The 14,017-nt window shown below is 47.2% G+C and overlaps 1 protein-coding gene across 1 annotated transcript in view; it reads right to left on the bottom strand.

Moving 5' to 3' along the window:
• The window catches only part of LOC123772467 (uncharacterized), a 62,284-nt gene extending 48,583 nt beyond the window's left edge, over window positions 1–13,701 (bottom strand). The window contains 1 exon segment of the mRNA XM_069325878.1: window positions 13,559–13,701. The gene's annotated coding sequence lies outside the window, so the exon portion shown is untranslated.
• Window positions 13,702–14,017: the final 316 nt, after the last annotated feature.

The following is a 14,017-nucleotide window of genomic DNA, read 5'->3' as shown; positions in this document are numbered from 1 at the left end:
ATGTGTGAGTAGTTGAGTTAGTCATGATTGAGGTGGTGAAGGTGTTTCATCATCCTGGGAGAAATATATACCAGTGCCGTTCCTTTAAGTCTGGTTCGCGTCATCTAGCTAGCAGCCTCCGTCATCCTGGGAGAAACAGTTCATCTTCCCTCGAGGTGGTTAACGCTGAGAGATATGAGACAGACTTAAGTGCTGGGATATGAGACAGACTAAGTGCTGAGAAACGAGATATGGTATAAGGATACAAGTATACCATATCTTGCCTGGCTTAGAAAGACACAAATATATACTCGACAAAGCTGTCTTGTTCAGGCTAACAACCAACGATTGTTTGGCCTCACCAGAACCGCACTTAACCCAAGCAACCCACCTAACCTATACGTCGTGTTTTCTTTAACGGGTTATACATCCTGTGAACGCAAAAGATACCGGTTTTGTTTACGTAATTATCCACGTTGGTTTTTGTGAAATGTTTAGAGAAACTTTCTAAGTATAACCCTTCACAGGCAGCACTCGCACACGCACGCACGTGCACATAGTGCGTGCGTGCCCTGCTCACTCACACACCTAACAAACGGAGCACACGCACAAGGGAACACTGGTGAACACTGAGTACCCAAATGAGCCACAGGGACGTTAGAAAGAACTTTTTCAGTGTCAGAGTAGTTAACAGATGGAATGCATTAGGCAGTGATGTGGTGGAGGCTGACTCCATACACAGTTTCAAATGTAGATATGATAGAGCCCAATAGGCTCATGAACCTGTATACCTGTTGATTGACAGTTGAGAGGCGGGACCAAAGAGTCAGAGCTCAACCCCAGCAAGCACAACTACGTGTTTAATACTGTGGAAGGGGAGATAAGGGAGCTGTGGGAGAGTGACCAGCCAGCCAGGCCTCCTAAGAATCCCCACACTGTAATGTGATCTCTTAACATACACCAAGATCCCTTCTCTCTCTTCTTATCCTCCTACTCCACCTCTTCCACTTTCTACTGTCCCTTTTCCATTATATTTCCCATCTCCTTCATCCTGTTCCTCTTCCCCATTCCTGCTCCTGACCCCATTTTTTTTTCTACCACAGACGTGGCCACACATTTACAATGCTAACCAGCATATATACATTTTCTTCTGTCGATCAGGGAATAAGATACCAACCAGAAACTAAGCATTATATTTGAAACTTATTGAGTGTTGTGCTTCAAATGAACATTTTAGCGCTAACGGAAATGTATTAATAGGTGAGCCGGCGGTGTTGACCTGTTATCTAACTACTTTTATTTTTAATTTTCACTATGGTTCTCTTGGCATTTTTGAAATCAGGGGGAAAAGAGAAATAAACCCGGCGTTTACCCTCTGGACAGCGACAATGGGGCGCTGGAACTAGAACTGGCTGCTCTTGGGGCCACTGGTTTACCTAATGAGTTTGTTGCCCATATTCTTCAGACACTTCGGGGTATATTTACGCCAGGGGGCGTAGGGTCTATACTGAGCCTTTTTGGTATATGTAAAGTATTAAACTTGTAAAGAATGTTCTAGACTTCTGTATTAGTACTTTGGGTCTCCCTAAAGCTTTCTGCCCCATTACTCTAAGCTCTAATGCACCATAGATATGTATAATTACATGTAGATGTATACACGTGGTCCAAGACACTCTGTTTACCATCCCTCCATGGCTGCAGGGTGACTCCATCCAGGGGTGACTTGTGCCTGTTGGCAGCTCTGATCATTTGAGGTTCTCCTTATGCTGGACACTCAGCTGGAGCCAAGCACCTCTTGTTCATGTCACTGGCTGTTTTATGTCTGGCTATCTTTCCCCCCCCTGACTTAAAACAGATGAGACCATGGCTACTGTGTTGGTCTGTCGGTGTATAGCTCCAGATACACCGGTTTTCAGTGGTGATAGAGGCGGTAAGGTAAAGTATAAATATATATTTAATGTTTTTTTATCTGGTTGACATGTATGGCCATTGCCAATTAACATTGACAATACATATATTAATACATGTATGCGTCACTGTATCTTTACATTAATGCATTGTATTGTAATTGATACATTGTATCAACGCATGTGACAATACAAACATCAATGCATATATCAATATATGTGTCAATAAGATTACCTGTGCATATTTTTTTCTGAATAAATTTATATTATTATTATTTTTACCATTATTACTAAATGGGATACCCGGTGGCGCACGGGTCTCTCTCTCTCTCTCTCTCTCTCTCTCTCTCTCTCTCTCTCTCTCTCTCTCTCTCTCTCTCTCTCTCTCTCTCTCTCTCTCTCTCTCTCTCTCTCTCTCTCTCTCTCTCTCTCTCTCTCTCTCTCTCTCTCACTCTCTCTCTCTCTCTCTCTCTCTCTCTCTCTCTCTCTCTCTCTCTCTCTCTCTCTCTCTCTCTCTCTCTCACTCTCTCTCTCTCTCTCTCTCTCTCTCTCTCTCTCTCTCTCTCTCTCTCTCTCTCTCTCTCTCTCACCCTCTGTCCCTCTGTTTCATCAGGATGTAACGGTGGATTGTCTGGTGTTCTTAGGTGTTCGTTAGAGCAGTCCGTTCATATCCGGGTTCGATTCCCGAGAAAGCTTTCTTGCACCTGATACGGTATAATTTGGAGAGAGAGAGAGAGAGAGAGAGAGAGAGAGAGAGAGAGAGAGAGAGAGAGGAGTACCCTCCAGGAGGGTGACAGACATGCACCAGTCGTATTAACCTTACTGACTGGAGGACTTTCCCAACGGAAATGGCGTCTTTTTTTAACAACCATTTATTGTGTGGCCCTCCGCGCCGGTGTGGCCCCCCGGGCCATGTGGTGGCCCGTAGGTGTGGCCCCCTGCTAGGTACAGTGCGGCCCTCATAGCTAGTGTGGCCCCGGCCAAGCAATTGCATGCACGGATGGGAGACAGGAATGATAGGAACCATTTTAAAACTCCAATTGAGCTATTTTTAAACGTTGTCAGCAAATGTTTTAATTTACAGGGCGGAGTAATTATACGAAATGTCACACTTTTCAAGGAATGTTTGGGGGGGGGGACTTTTTTTCGGGTGGGGGGGGGGGACTCTGCTGTTTTATGGTATTAATTGTGTATTATCTGGTTATCATTGATGTTGATTAGAATAAGATACTGGTCTTAAAACATTCGGATGTTATGAGAATATTCCGGGTAATTTATATACTAAATGTATATTTATTTACATGCAGAATAACCACGTTTAAAAATTATATATATATATATATATATATATATATATATATATATATATATATATATATATATATATATATATATATATATATATATATCCATTCGTTAGGCCCAGTCAGGGAGGGCCTGACAGCTGAGTGGACAGCGCTCGGGATTTGTAGTCCTAAGGTTCCGGGTTCGATCCCCGGCGGAGGCGCAAACAAATGGGCAGAGTTTCTTTCACCCTGATGCACCTGTTAACCTAGAAGTGCTCTCCCTCTCCCTCCTTTCCCAATTTCCACCCAGGTAAGGTAATTTCATCCAGCTGGAGTAAGCATCATAATCTAGAGTTTTCACAACTACTGGTCTTATTTCCGACTATGTGACAATTGTAGCAGGGTGGGGTCACTTTAAATGCTGATATTCCTTAAACCATGGCCTTTGGGCCGACCCCCAACTTGCCTGTGACACTCCCATACCCCACATGCTTCATGTGTTAAAAGTTGGGTGAAGCTAACTTACTTTCATCGCGGAAGAGAATGAATGATATTTAAAACGACCCATTTTTGTAATATGCTTTACTGAAAAACATTACATGGTTACATATAATTGACCTGTAATTTACCTGTAGTGGGTTTCGAGACTACTCTCCGGGGGCTTATACACCAACGCCAAAAACCCACCCACTCAAACACAGCCAAAATAAAATGAACACAATCACGAAGTTAAGATTAATACCATTAAAAATCTAAATGTAATCTGGTCTGATTAATCACATTCACTGTTCCCGCGTATTCTAGCCTGTTGCTCCGCGGTGTTACATCTTAAATTCATCCCTGATTGTGGAATTAAGTTGCATTAAAATTTTAAATGGGTGTTTGCGGCCGCAAGATTGCTTATGTTAGCACCACGAATGCAACTCATCGTCAAATCTGCAGGGAGTTTGCTCTTGGGGTAATCAGTACATAGTCATCAGCTGCATTATAAATGCTCATCTTCTGCACTACCATTGCTTCTAGGCTAATGGTAGCACTGAAGGATAGTACTCTCTAAGGGGTGATACTGGCCCCTAGGTTAATGGTGACACTAAACAGTAGTACTCAACTAATGGGTGTAATTGACGCCTAAAATTGATAGTTTCACTAAGGGGTAGTACTCGAGAAAGGGGTGCACTGACGAATAGCTTCTCGGTGCTAGGCTAGTCTTCTAAGGGGCAACTTAAAATCTAAGAGGTGGTAGGCAGTCGAGAAGCAGTACTTGGCCCCTTAACTAAGGGTGTGGCACTTAGGGCCCTGGCGGTAAGTGACACTCAAGAGCAATATTGTTTCTTACCACAAACCACCTGACCTCAAGATTCTCAAGTGGCTCTAGAAGGTAGTTTGCTTTCTGGTATTTAACTTAAGAAACAATTTATTGCATTCTCTCTACCCTCTAGTTGGTCTATTTACCGCACGCTACGGGAAAATTAGGTAAGGTCGTGAAGAGACATGATAACAACATACTAGATACCTTACATTGCGGTTACCTTGCGTTGGTTCTGAGGATCGGTTGGTGGTCTGGTCAACCAGACTGTTGGTGGATGCAGTTTCCTGCAGCTTGACGTATGAATCACATTTTTTTATATTTCACATTAATGTGATATCTTTGTACAAAAATGTTCTTTTTAACATCCATGCGACTCTAGACGTCAAGTTTCCATCCTTTTCTGCTTGTAAGAACTTATCTTGGACTAAATATGATTCACCTGAGAATCTGGTATGTTGCAATCATGTCTCCACGATGTCGTCACCATAAAAAATTCCCGAGAGAATCTGATAGAATCCGAGAGAATCATTCTCAATCGACTTGAGAATGGTCCAGGACGGACCGAAACGTCGTCGTCCCTTCACCTTCTAGTGTGTGGTCTGGTCAACTTGATAGATTTGCATTGAATTAGTAGCAAAAATATGTGTATCACATTTTTGTTGTGTTTAGGAAACTGTAGCGTTTCCTGGTGAGGTCCTTAGCATGGCTAGAGACACAAGGAACTCTAATAACCTACTTGAAAGGCATTATTCTTTTAAAGTAGTTTCTAAGTGCATTTATCATGCAAGAATTCATGCTTATGAGCACGTACGCACTGGCTCATGTAGGCTGCATTAAACACGCACACACACACACACACGCACGTGCGTTCGAGCACACATGCGTGTGTCCGACGGCTGAGTGGACAGCGCTCTGGCTCGTAATCCTAGGGTCCGGTAGATCGATCCCCGGCTGATGTCAAAAAGAAAATGAGCAGAGTTTCTTTCACCCTGATGCCCCATGTTACCTAGCAGTAAATAAGTACCTGGGAGTTAGACAACAGGTACGGGCTGTTTCCCGTGGGGGGGGGAGGAGGAAGAGGAGGGGGGAAATCAGTTGACTGATTGACAGTTGAGAGGCGGGACCAAAGAGCCAGAGCTCAACCCCCGCAAGCACAACTAGGTGAGTACACTCTGCTAGGTAAATGCACTCACTCGTCCCCACAATTTCCTCCCAATCTGAACAGTTTTTTCGTAAATCTTCGCTGTTATTGGACCTAATAAGCGTTACAAGAACGATCTTTTTGGAGGCCAAATAACAATCAAGCAGCCGCCACGGACACGGACACGGCTCCTGGAGGTGGTCACGGCCGCCACGAACAACATCACTTCTTGCGGTATCACAGTGACCACTCCAGGGGGGGGGGGGGGGGGGAGGGGGGGGGGAGGCACGGACGACCACGGTCAAGCCACTATCCGTGCTCCTCTAGGTCACGTGCAGTACCGGAAGGCGCTCTTGACCGTGCTTGTTGACCGCAGTCACGGAAACGCCACTAACTGTCGGGTGGAGATGGTCATTGACTGTGTGTTGTGTTGGTCCCCGTCAAGCTGACGTCAAGCTTCCCGTCAAGCTTGACGACTTCGGAATGACCGAAGAGCAGTCCGTCCTCCTAAGGTGCCCCAACGTCAAGAAACTGCCGTACTAAGGTGCCCCTTATAGCCTAACTCCCTACCAGAGGACCCGAAACAGAAAACGAAAGAGTATGCAAATTTCGCGAGCCGCTGAGGGGGGGGCCTTAGGTAGAATATACGTCAAAATGCAACGTTCTATTAGGAGGACGGAGTTGAAGAATAGTGCTTGCTGACTAAGGACATTCCTACAGTTAAAAAAGGCACAATACATGAAAGAAAATACAAAATATAGACTGTAGCCTGGGGCCAGATTCACGAAAGCACTTACGCAAGCACTTACGAACGTGTACATCTTTTTCTCAATTTTTGGTGGCTTTGTTTCCAATTATTAAACAGTTAATAAGTTCCGAAGCACCAGGAGGCTGTTTATAACAATAACAACAGTTGAATGGGAAGTTTTCATGCTTGTAAACTGTTTAATAAATATAACCAAAGCCGTCAAAGATTGAGGAAAGGTGTACACGTTCGTAAGTGCTTTCGTGAATCTGGCCCCAGGCTGTCCATCATAGCTGTCAGTCATTCATCGTCAGTCATTCATGTTAAGCCAGATTTACAGACAAGATGTTGTTGGTGTCTCAAGGCGTCGCCTCCGCTCTCAGACGAGTGATTATTCTATTCATTATCACAGCGGTAGGTGCTCTGTGCAGGACTGTTGCTGTCTGTGTGGTTTGAAAAGTCTGCTAATGGTCTAATGACGTAGCTTCGGGCGCTCCCGCTTTCTTGCTGTGTTTACTGTTATTTGTGGTCTGTTTTTGTTCTGTGTTCTGTTGGAGACGAGAGATATATCAAATAATATACACGTGGAAGATACTGGAGGGCCAGGTACCAAATCTACACAGTAAAATAACAACGTACTGGAGTGAACGATATGGAAGGAAATGCAGAATAGAACCAGTGAAGAGCAGAGGTGCCATAGGCACAATCAGAGAACACTGTATAAACGTCAGAGGTCCGCGGTTGTTCAACGTCCTCCCAGCGAGCATTAGAAATATTGCCGGAACAACCGTGGACATCTTCTAGAGAAAACTAGATAGTTTTCTTCAAGAAGTACCGGAGACCAACCGGGCTCTATCATATCTACATTTGAAACTGTGTATGGAGTCAGCCTCCACCACATTACTGCCTAATGCATTCCATCTGTTAACTACTCAGACACTGACAAAATTCTTTCTAATGTCGGACCAAGCGGGCTGTGGTGGGTATGTGGGCCTGCATGCGGGCCGCTCCAAGCAACAGCCTGTTGGACCAAGTTATTACACGTCAAGTCCTGGGGCTCCAAGAACCCTATCAAGATATGATCAAGGTTGTCTCTCGATCTATTCCATTTTATTTCCTTCCGAGGATCAAGGTCCCCACGGCCCGGTCTCTGACAGGCATCCTAGTCCCAATAATTTACATGTTTTCTTGAGTGGATTCTAGCTGTAAAAGATCTTGGCAGGTTCTCCTGGTCAGCAATGTCTTCAGCTGTTAATGGGGTTGTTATTGTGCAACAATATTCCACTCTTCGTGGTTAGGGAACATATTTGCATTTTTATGGCGTGGCAAATTGTGAGCGCGGGCTGTTAAAGGTGCGGCGCACGACGCGGTTGCTTTCTTACAATTATCTTGGGCGTGGTGGTATTTAAAGGCGAGGGAGAGGTACGTGAGAAGGAAAAGTTGTGAAATGGGAAGTGTATAGTGTGAGTTCTGATCTCTGGCGGACTGTTCGCCTCGCTGACACGATGTGTGTGTGTGTTGACCAGACCACACACTAGAAGGTGAAGGGACGACGACGTTTTGGTCCATCCTGTACCATTCTCAAGTCGACACACAATCGACTTGAGAATGGTCCAGGACGGACCGAAACGTCGTCGTCCCTTCACCTTCTAGTGTGTGGTCTGGTCAACATACTTTTAGCCACTGTTATTGTGAGTCATCGCCTGCATGTGTGTGTGTGTGTGTGTGTGTGTGTGTGTGTGTGTGTGTGTGTGTGTGTGTGTGTGTGTGTGTGTGTGTGTGTGTGTGTGTGTGTGTGTTTGGTAGCTTATCTAAAGACTATACTTGTCGTTAGGTAAGTGCACTAGTCACTCTTCACTCTGAAGTAACTATGGCCGGTACACCTCGGCACTCTGCACCAGGCCCTGACTCCCGGAGTTTACTGTTCGTCAAGAAGTGTACCTGGATTGTACCTGGATGGGGTTTTGGGAGTTGTTCTACTCCCCAAGTCAGGCCCGAGGCCAGGCTTGACTTGTGAGAGTTTTGGGCCACCAGGCTGTTGCTAGGAGCAGGCCGCAGGCCCACATATCCACCACAGCCCGCTTGGTCCGACATTTGAAAGAATTTTGTCAGTGTCAGAGTAATTAACAGATGGAATGCATTAGGCAGTGATGTGGTGGAGGCTGATTCCATACACAAATGTAGATATAATAGAGCCCAGTAGGCTCTATTATAGAGGGAGGGAGCCGGTCGGCCGAGCGGACAGCACGCTGGACTTGTGATCCTGTGGTCCCGGGGTCGATACCGGGCGCCGGCGAGAAACAATGGGCAGAGTTTCTTTCACCCTATGCCTCTGTTACCTAGCAGTAAAATAGGTACCTGGGTGTTAGTCAGCTGTCACGGGCTGCTTCCTGGGGGTGGAGGCCTGGTCGAGGACCGGGCCGCGGGGACACTAAAGCCCCGAAATCATCTCAAGATAACCTCAAGATAGGCTCAGGAACCTGTACACCAGTTGATTGACAGTTAACAGGCGGGACGAAAGAGCCAGAGCTCAACCCCCGCAAGCACAACCAGGTGAGCTCAACTAGGTGAGTATACGCAAGAATTGCCTAGGGAGAGAAGCCCGGACCCCCTAGGGATGAGGGGGGGAGGGGGCGGCTCCTGGGGCTTCATAATAGGACCACGTCACTCAAAGGGACCCCGGGGGGGGGGGGGGCGGGGCAGGAGGAGGGGGGCAAAAGAGTGCTAGGACAAGGACGTGCTACAAGGTCGGGAACTCCGCTGCAGTTCGGTGGAAAATGACTCCTTTTTGTTTTTTTTTCTCTCTTCGTGTCCAGTGACCTTGTAAGACGGTCGTAAGATGTGAGGATATGGACGACCTCTTGTTCCCTTCTCAGGAGATGACGGAATGGGTGTGGGAGGGAGGGAGGGAGAGGAAGGGAGATGGAGAAGGGTGGGAGAGAGAGAGAGGGAAGGGAAACTTGAGGCGAGATGGAAAACACGAGAAGGGTGGCATGGGAGTGGAATAGGGGTGATAAAAAGGGGATAGAAAGAAGGGATAGAGTGAGGGAAGGGTGGAGGAGGGTAGGGTGAAGGGAGTAAATATGGGGAGGGAGACAATAAAGGAGGTGTGGAAGGAGGGAGAAACTGACCAATGGGGAACACCCAATTAAAAACTGTATCGTTTGATTGGTCCTATTTTGTGTTCTCTCTCTCTCTCTCTCTCTCTCTCTCTCTCTCTCTCTCTCTCTCTCTCTCTCTCTCTCTCTCTCTCTCTCTCTCTCTCTCTCTCTCTCTCTCTCTCCACCTCTAGCCTCCTTATTTCCCATTCGCCCCCTGGCGGCCTAATCCGCAATAAAGAAACAAAATAGGGGTTACAGAATAAGGGGAGGAGGCAGGAGACATAAGGGAAGACACACCTATTAAAGTGTTAATATCTTAGCGGAACACGCTATTATGAGGTTGGTCGAGGGGGGGGGAGACGAGGAGATTGGGGTTATAGGGTAAGGGGGTTAAGAGGGAGAGGGGGTTGAGAGAGAGAGAGAGAGAGAGAGAGAGAAAGGAACCATGGAACAGGCAAGTTGAGAATAACATAGAGAGTGGAAGGGGGGGGGGGTAGAAAGATATGGAAGAGACAATTAGAAAAAAAACCTTGCCTAGGATTCAACCAGCATGAGGTTCCGGGTTCGATCCCCGAGTGAAGGCGGAAACAAAAATGGGCAGTTTCTTTCACCCATTTCCTTCTAACATCCACGTCAATGGTTTCTAGCTCTTATCAATTCCCCGAGAATCTTGTATGTCCTTATCATGTCTCTTCGACTCAGATGAGTTGAGTCTGAGCAAATGGAATGTCGTATGTTTCTGCTTTGGCCAAATATTTCCTTTTTTTCCCCCTCATTAATTCTCAGGTTGTATGGAAAGGCCCTTAGCTGGAGCGTATCAACTGCCGTCTGACAGTCCTGGAAAACACAGTCTACCCCTCCTTCCCTCGCCTGATTGATAGTTGTTCTCTTGTTATCAAAACGGAACCTTTTGGGGCTCGAAAAACCATTGCGTCATATTTCCGTGGCATTTCTATTGATGTTCCTGGCTCGGACAGGCGGCCAGCCATACTAAGCCTTATGACTCCCTTCGGGAGGGCCGAAAATCTCTCAAGAGTTAGCAGTAACTTGGGCCTAATGACAGGTTTGAATGAAAGCCTTCACAAGCTTTCCCCCCCCCCCCCCCCCTCGAAGCCACAATTACAAGCCGCTTCGCCATGGGGGATTGCCAAGGGTATTCTTTATCACCAGTTCGAATCCCAGCAATTAGTGGAGTCGCAAGTCCGGGCCAAAAGGTAAAAGTTCCCCGGAGCGCGAGTCTCTCCAGACAGCTGAGTCAGTATTCACCAAGCTGGCCCGCGTACGAGCCCCTCTACGTCGTAAACATGGCCGCTTTGTTTACATTCATTAAACACATTACGAGCTTAGGAACTTCACAACCCGAGGTTGTTGTTGTTGTTATAAAGAACCTCGTAGTGCTATGAGGCTTGTAAACTAGTTAATAAAAATAAACAAGACAGAAATGATTGGGCATTGGTCGTACCTGTGAACAATGGGGCAACGGAACATGTTCATCCATAACTGACCGACCTCTTGATCAACACCTCCAAAGGAGACGTGATCAACTGGGCTGTGAATCTTCACACTGCGGGCAGCGGCGTCTAACTGCGTGACCCCGTCCCAGGGATGGGACGGGGACGGGGTCACGCAGGGAGAAGAAAGGTTAGGGAGGTGGTGGGGGAGAATGAAGGCCCATGTGAGGGAACTTTCCCCTGCCAGAGTGCGAAACTGTCCCCGCACGCTGGTTGAGTGTGTGAGATGGCCCGGAGAAGCGGAAGAGGAGGGGAGGAAAGTTAGCTTAGAGGTGCTATGGGTGGGGGAGAAGGGAGGGGTGGGTGGGGGAGAAGGGAGGGGTGGGTGGGGGAGAAGGGAGGGGTGGGTGGGGGAGAAGGGAGGGGTGGGTGGAGGAGAAGGAAGGGGTGGGTGGGGGAGAATGGAGGGGTGGGGCAAGGAGAGTAGGGGGGGGGGGTTAAGGAAGTATTAGGATACCTTGGGTAGACAGATTTAGAAGGAAAAGCATCTTGAAAGTGGTCTTCCGGATGCGTGTCAAATTTAGCATCATCCCGCTTATAAACCTTAGCTCCTGGACCCCGGCATTTCAGTTGTCAGTCATGTAGACATTGCATTAGCCAGCGTTGAAGTCTAGCAACCATCTTTCCAACCAATCTTATGACATGCATTCATCGGTATCATGTATTTTCTCTTCTCTCTCTCTCTCTCTCTCTCTCTCTCTCTCTCTCTCTCTCTCTCTCTCTCTCTCTCTCTCTCTCTCTCTCTCTCTCTCTCTCTCTCTCTCTCTCTCTAGGCCTATGCTCCTGTCTCAAAATAATCGATGACCTGCTCATCCTGTTCAGTTCTCCCCTCTTCCCTCCCACCTCTCCCATCTCCTCCTTCCCTCCCACCAACACAAGACGAGGCCAGCCACTTTAAAAAGGACCCTCTGCTGCCACTTTTCCTGCCTCTCCTACAACACTTTACGAGTGGCGTTATAAGTCCCCAGCACCGAGTCCCTACTTAATGGCTTTCTTCCCTTCCGCTTCCCTTCCACCCTCCCTCCCACTCCCACCCTCCCTCCCACCTTCTCCCAGGCCTCCGACACCCGCCCTCGTGTGTAGGGACATCTGTCGGGGGGCGGGAGAAACCTTGAAAGCGCTTAAGACGGCCTTTGGATGCTGCTGGTTGCTAGGAAACGCCCCAGATGAGATGCACCATCTTAGCTCCTGGACTCAACTGGCTAATTTGCATATTGGGGGGCGCTAAGATGATCCTGTAGTACAGTGGTCTGCGTTCTCGATTCGCAATCGGGGGGGATTTCGGGATCGATCCCAGGGTCAGAAGTATAGGTACCCGGTACCCACTACCACCCACAGGATGGGTATGGGGTCCACTACCACCCACAGGATGGGTATGGGGTTCACTACCACCCACAGGATGGGTATGGGGTCCACTACCACCCACAGGATGGGTATGGGGTCCACTACCACCCACAGGATGGGTATGGGGGGTCCACTACTACCCACAGCATGGGTATGGGGGGTCCACTACCACCCACAGGATGGGTATGGGGTCCACTACCACCCACAGGATGGGTATGGGGTCCACTACCACCCACAGGATGGGTATGGGGGGGTCCACTACTACCCACAGCATGGGTATAGGGGGTCCACTACCACCCACAGGATGGGTATGGGGTCCACTACCACCCACAGGATGGGTATGGGGTCCACTACCACCCACAGGATGGGTATGGGGTCCACTACCACCCACAGGATGGGTATGGGGTCCACTACCACCCACAGGATGGGTATGGGGGTTCACTACCACCCACAGGATGGGTATGGGGGTCCACTACCACCCACAGGATAGGTATGGGGGTTCACTACCACCCACAGAATGGGTATGGGGGTCCACTACTACCCACAGGATGGGTATAGGGTCCACTACCACCCACAGGATGGGCATGGGGTCCACGCCAATAATGAGATATAATGAGGCTACTTCTACTCTCATAACTAAACAAATTACTCCTAATTTACTCACAATTAGACGAACCCCCCCCAAAGTATACTCATAAAAAATGCCTCAAACACCTCATAAACTCACCCACAATTAAATTCCTCATAAACAAACAATCATACTACTCATCAGCTTACTAACAATCATACCAATAAACTCAATAACAATCAAATTACTCATAAATTCAATAACCATCTACTCATAAACTCGCTAACAGTCAAATTTCTCATAAACTCACTAACAAGCTAAATATTAAGCCTAATATTTCCATATTAAGAAACAAACAAATAAACTCCATTCAGTTGAACGCTATAACCTCACATTTCTTAAGAATGTAAGAATGTCTCAAGATGCAAATATTGCATCTTAGAGTGGTAAATAGGAGCCTTTTTCCTTGTTTTGTTGCATATGTGACAAATACAGTTAATAACTGTGTTTGTGCAAAGGAACTGCATCATGCACAATCAGGTTCTTGAACACAAACGTCTCGAGAGGTTTACCTGAAGGAGATCCGTCTTGCACTTAAGGAATACTCACGCACTTAAAAAGAATTCTCTTGCACTTCTAAACGAACTAAAAACTCAAATCCACAAACCTTGAATATCGAAGCAGTTACATTCCTGGAGTAATTATCACACACAAACTGAATAGATAGACATGTATATATGTAGATATATATATATATATATATGAATTCACATATCCCACACTAGTCCTTTGTCCCGTATATGTTCGCGGCTCTGGCAGCACTGTCCTCCCTCCGGCAGCGGGTTGGTTCCTCAGTCGCAGCCTAAGCCCCCCAAACTCTCGTACTGCACATGTCTGTCTGCCAGATCGCCTCTCGCAATGGTGGTAGACTTTTGTCTGCTGCGGGTATTACTAGAAAAGACTTTTGTGTTTGATGTGATGGTGAGTGAGTGAGGGAGGGAGGGAGTGAGGGATACCTAGAGGGAGATGAGAAAGAGATCCATGGCAGCATCTCTCCTCCCCCCCCTATCCCCACCAGCGGGGAAGTGTTGCCATCTTGCACGGCAACTGTTTCCCTCATTCCTAA

The sequence above is a fragment of the Procambarus clarkii genome, chromosome 17, assembly GCF_040958095.1.
Source record: "Procambarus clarkii isolate CNS0578487 chromosome 17, FALCON_Pclarkii_2.0, whole genome shotgun sequence".
Lineage (NCBI taxonomy): Eukaryota > Metazoa > Arthropoda > Malacostraca > Decapoda > Cambaridae > Procambarus > Procambarus clarkii.
This window is presented reverse-complemented; position numbering and strand designations above follow the sequence as displayed.